A 6,354-nucleotide genomic window follows, 5' to 3' on the forward strand; every position below is an offset into this window, starting at 1 on the left:
CCTGGCATTCAGAGAATATGCCTCTAAGTAGACACTGATTTCTGGCCTGAGTGCTGGGTGACACGGTGGTGGCTACATATATCTCACAGGCATGTGTTGGATGTTTTCTGTTATAATTTTGTGCACAGTTATTTGGGACACCCCACAGAATAAGCTTGTTTAGGATAAGCTATTCAACTATAGGACTGTTGGTATTTATATTTGTGAATAAGTCCCATTGTACTGCCTGTGATTATTTTAACACGTGGCCTTTCTCAGTGTTTGGCACTGTCGATGGGAAGAAACGCGGTCAAACCAGAATGATTTCATGATGTTTGCTGAGGCTTCACTAAGTGTTAAAAACCATATTGAGACTGGGCTATTGTTACAAGTTACAGTATTCCTTGAAGTAATACCAGAATTCTCAATCTCCACTTAAGCAGATAAAAATCAATTTCCTATTCTATTCTTGCATTTTGGGTTCTGAGAATTCCTTCCATTATTACTGTGCTCCCTTCCCACAAACAAGTATTCAGTTTCCCAAGTTAACCAAATCAAGAGTGAGATTGCAATTATGAGAAGCTCAATAGTAGTAAATACGTTCTTGTCAGGAAGAGCTTGGAAATGCAGTCTAATGGATGGTCTGGATGTGTGGCCTGGAAGCCGCTGTGTCTGCCATTAGTACATAAGTCGTAATGGTTTCCTGTTTCCTTTTTGGTGAAAGCATGTCCTTGAAACTTCTGAATCTCCAAAATGTTCCAAATAGGTAGCTGTTTCCACCCTTCTAGTTGGAGGACTCATTTCTGTCATCAAAAACATCTTGATTTTTTTTTTAAACAGCTAATTTCCATAGGAGTAACTAACAGTGTCAAAATGTAGTAACAAGGCTTATAAAAGGGTTTAAAATCCAAAAGGGTGAGATGTAGGGACTTCATAATCTCACTTGGAATTAGTGGTACAAATGCTTTGATCAGCCTGGCCAGATGACCAAAGCAAGTAGTTTTCACAGCTACACAGAGCCTCACAATTTAAAGTAGACTTTTTAAGAAGTATACATTCAAGTGTATGTTGTGTTCTACTATCAGACCTTCTTTTGCTTCTCAGAAGTAAAACTCACTAAATTTCATAGAGCTTTCTCCCAAATAAGTGTGCCTAGAGTTTCAGCCTCCATAATCATCCTGCCTATGTAATCTGTGTGTGTCTTCATATCCAAAATAAATTGTGTGTTTTTTTGTTTTTGTTTTTCTCTTTCTCTATTTGGGGAAGCAATTCCACTGCAGTGACCATAAGATAGTACAGTGATCTTCACTATTCCTCCATGTAAGATAGGACTGTTGAACGCACTCTAGCATGTCCCAGGAATACACTGTGTTTGATGGTATCAGATGTAAATTAGACAGTCAAGAGAACTGGAACTACTGTTGGAAACTCCATTTCCAGAGTTTTCAATAGGGTAACAAATACTTTTATCCCAAATCTGGGTTCCTCCAAAGAGGGAAAAATGTAAACTGGACTCAAGTTAAACAGGTTAGTTTGGAACAGGAATTGAAAATTAAACATATATTTTTGTACTTGGTTATAGCAAGTCTGAAGTCTGAAGATGGCAGTGGGTAAATAAAATCATGTGAATAATATGTTTTTGAGGAAAAAGACTGGTGACACGGGAGCCCCGTGTAAGATGCCTCTCCGGTGAGGATGAATAAAATATAGCTGTAGCATCTGAATTTATTCAGATACAACTCAACATGTTTCTTAGTGACAAATTGAGCTTTTCTGGTAGAAGAAGTCAGTTGGGGTTATCCATATTCTATTGCAAAGCATTCTAACATAGATGAAAGATGAAAGAATAATTAATACAGTGCCTCATTTACTAACCACTAGTCTGGATACCTGGTGCTAATCCAGTAGTCCCAACTTCACTCTTCATTTGTCACAGCCTGCATGGATGCCTTCAGGCCTGCCTTCTCCAGAAAGTTTCAGCCTAACTGTTTGGATCTAGCAGGGAGAAACTGCTGCAGGTCCCACCCTTCTGGGAGATTTGGGGGGCTGAGGAAAGCAGGTGCTGCTTTTCTGTTGGAATCCCTCCCTATGGAGATCAGGCTGACTCCTTCTGTGCCGGTTTTCTGCAAGCTCCTCAAGACTGAACTTTTTTGGAAAGCCCCCGATTTGAGTTGTGGTGGCCATCTTTAGTTTCCTTTCTATTCTTGTACTGTTGCATTTTTATTTTTGTATGGGGTTTGTTTTATGTTGCATTTTTCTACATGAGCTACCAAGAGTTATTTTTGATTATAGTGGCATATAAATAAGTTTAATAATTAATAATAGTTTGTACAGAATTTTGGGAACTGTAGTCCAAAACATTTGGAAGTCACCTGGTTGTCCATTCTTGTATTACTCAGCAAGTGCAGGGATGAAGAGCTCTCCGGTTGCCATTGAATTACAACTCCGCGTGTGCCTCACCATTGGCCATGCTACCAGGGACTATTGGGCATTGTTATGCAATAACGGCTGGATAGTCATCCTCCACCCCACAACAACACATTTAGTAGGTGGCGATTTAGTAAACGTTGCGAACAGGATTGGGAGAATTTGTGTAGTAGTACTACGTTGACCCATCACTGTTTCATCAGAGCACAAGGCATCCTTTGCAACAAGCCATCATTTACAAATCTGAACAATAATTAGAACTGCATTTGACTGTCTATTGTTAATAACACAGCATGTTCAAATGCATTTTTTCTCTGCAGGTCATATGGACCAAAACTCTTGATTTCCAACATTAGGCAGCACTGAAAATATCCAATGGGAAAATGTGGCTTCTAGCTATTATGGATAAAAAGTCAGGAAGAAGCCCTAAGAACAAGGCAAGTTGTCCAGAGTTGTGTTTTCTAAGATGGGCAGCCATATATATCTTTTAGATCAATAAAAAATCTAGGACTAAGGCAGTTGTTCTCTAAAGCAAAACACAAAATTCTCCAAGACTTTGAAAAGCATTAATTAATCAGCTATCTTGCTCTTTCCAAGCTGGGCATAAAACTTGCTTGGAAATTTTCTGAATTTTGGGGGCATTTCTTTCTTTACTGCCAGAAAAGTAGCAGGGCCTGCTTCTAAAGGAGAGAACAATGGTGGCCCTGAGAAGCATTTTTTTGCAGTTGTCCAACAGAGACTGGGGAGTTGACTTATTCTCATCCTTTCTGATTAGTGAAGACCACAGAGTAAATAAATTTCAGCCTTAATGCCATTTTTTCTTCACAGTTTCAAGGGCACAAGTGAAAATAAATATAAAATACTTGGCTTTTGACCAGAGAAGGATAGTTCCAAGGGTGGAAACTGTAGGTATTTTTGGTGCAGCAGCTTGCCTCTCAGAATTTTTAGTCTTCCCGTGCCCTGCATTTCTGGACATGAAGGCACCAATGCTCATCAGATTTTGTCAGTCTTGGTTGCTATGAAGTTTGAAAAATATGACAAGCCTGTCTGACTTTGCTGATGCTGACTCTAAAACCCCAGAAAAGTTGTAGGTTGCAGTGTTAAACCATAGGCAAGTCATGTAGCCTTAGAGAAATAAGTTCAGATTGAGGAAGGAAGATACTACAGTTTCAGATTCAGTCTGGAAAAATGATGACTGCCTCAGATTATGCTCTGAATGATAGCAAACCAAAATTCTATGAATTTTTTTTTAAGTATTTCTGGAAATTGCAGAGGAAGACATTTTAATTCTCAAGAGATATGAATGAGTTTTTTTCCCATATGTGTGGATAAAATGATTTTCCTTCAAGTCAGCCTTGATTCTTGGAAACTGCCTGGATTAGTCCCTGCAGTTTTCTTGGCAAGATTTTTAGAAGTGGTTTGCCATTGCCTTGTTCCTAGAGCTGAGAGAGAGTGACCCCAAAGTCACCCAGGCAGATTCATGCCTAAGGCAGGACTAAAACTCACAGTCTCCCAATTTCTAGCCTGATGTCTTAACCACTACACAAATTGGCTCTCAAAATGATTTTCTGCAAAAGAAAGTCTGGGAAACTCCCTCAAAAAATTTCAGTTTAGATGTCATTGCTATTTCTCTTGGGTGCAGGGAGATATAAACATCCTGCAGAAAGGGAGTATATCTACTACTCTTCAGTTTATAAAACTTATTCAAGGCTACATATGTTCAGTTTCTAATTCACTGTTAACCAGCCTTACAGATATGGAGATAGCAGCTCTAACATGGTTTATAATCCAATAATTGTAAGACTAAATAGAAGAATTCTAGAGTGAATAGGTGGAGACTTAATGAACTATTATTATTACAAGAAAATATAAAAGTGAAGTGTTACTAGGAACTAAAGAGCTTCTTCCAAACCAATTAAACTCCTGATATTTCCTTATCTACAGTATGAAATCTACAGCATTTCATTCTGTTATACACAGGGTCTCCAGGAGTCGTAAATGACCCTAACGGCAACTAACAACAACAAAACAAAGATTTGTTTATCTCCTTGGCATCAAATGGAAAAAAGCCATGCAAAAACAGAACATATTACTGAATGATTTGAAACAGTTAGAATCAAGACTTAACCAATCTTGGATTTAGAACAAAAGATGAAAGCAATACAGAACCGACTAGATTTATTGAAAGTAAAAAAGACCTACAAGTAGCTGAATGTTATTAAACAGGAATATTTTGAAAAATGCAGTAAGTCAGATAAATTACTGACCTATCAGTTCATAAGGACCAGGATAAAGGAACTATTACTTCTATTGGGAAGGAACCAAACATATTTTTGAACGAAACTGATGATGCAACGATTTGTGAATTGCTATTCCAGATTATATAGTAAATAGACACCTGATCCAGAAAGGTTAAAAAAAATGTTTGAACAACACATTATTTACAAAGTTTATGGAGAAGTGACACAAGGCAGCTGGGGAAGAGGGAATTGGCAAAACTTTCTCTGCTCCCTACTTCTTCTAGTGAGCGTGTGGAAGCCCAACTTTGGCACTGTCATGGGAAGTTTGGCTTTTGGGGATCTCTCATGGCTTGGGTTCACATGCATTAATCCATCAGGTGGGTTATTTGGTCTGGCTTAGCATAACGTGTGTACCTAGGAACTGTTCTGTGCAACTCATAATTTATGGCTTGCCATAACATTGCAATCTAAGCATATGTTTTTTTGAATGAGGCTGTGGTTGGTGGATCTCTGGTTGGTGGATCCCATGAGCCTGAAGTCTGCCCAACCCTACCATGAAGGGATCCAGCACTGGGGAAAACTTTCTGAATGCTGCTTATTGCTGATCTGAAATAATTACAGAGACAGGCAAAACCAGCCTTTCAGCCTGCTATCTTTAGAATTCAGCTTTGAGATGTAGAGGCCAGCCATATGTTCAAGGAAAGAAGTAGGGAAACCACCAACCAGTTCCCTTTTAGGTCAGATTCCACCCCAGTCTCAGGAAAGATTTTACCTGATTCCCTTCCCATTAACCTCATGTAGGAGATTGTAAGCACTCCAGTCTAGCCGCCCACAGCTGAATGCATTTCCCTTTCAATGCCAATGGCAAAACTATAATTTGTATAGATCCACAAAATGCTGTGACTCATACCCACAATAGCTTTTTACCATAAAGATTAATAGGTTGCCAGAGCTTGCCCTCCCTTTCTTCTGATTTCATTAATTGCAAACTTGAGAGAAAAGAGCAGCGAGGCTGCCTAGAAAGACATTATTGTAGCCCCACCCCACTAATGCCAAATCAGAAACTACCAAATATATCTCTGAAGAAGTAGGCCTTTGAAAGGGCCACATGATCTGTTTTCTCTCTCATCCAGTGTTGTAAGTGTGCATTTTGGCTTCGGTGGCTGTTGTTGCAACTTCTCCTGCCTATAAAATAGCTGCTTGTCAAAATAAGTCAAAACTGTTCTGTCTTCTGCCCTTTGCTGTTTAGTTCACCTTGCAGCAGACCTGTTCTGCAGACATATCCTCACCCCTTTTCTCCTTCCAGTAAGGTGGAACTCATTTGGCTTTGCTACATTCAGAGTACCCAATGAACATTTAGTTTCTATTGACAATTCTGAACTGAAAAAGAAGAAAAAGACTTGCACATGAATGTCTAGGTTATACCTTTTATTTAGTTGTTTATCAAGAAATTCTCTCTGTAGGTTGGAGCACTCTAACCCATCTAGGTTTTTACCAGCTGCTGCCAACTAAGCAAAAGTTATATTCCAAACAGCTAGTTATATTCCAAGTAGTTCAGCATATTTTATTTGGGATTATTCCATTTTATCCTTCTGAGAATACTACCAGGCTAAGGTGAACAAAATTATTACACCCCTATGAACAGTGAACTGAACACTAGTCTGTCCAGGTTCACATCCATCACTGGTGACAACATGCCATGTTGAAT

The sequence above is a fragment of the Candoia aspera genome, chromosome 1, assembly GCF_035149785.1.
Source record: "Candoia aspera isolate rCanAsp1 chromosome 1, rCanAsp1.hap2, whole genome shotgun sequence".
Classification (NCBI taxonomy): domain Eukaryota; kingdom Metazoa; phylum Chordata; class Lepidosauria; order Squamata; family Boidae; genus Candoia; species Candoia aspera.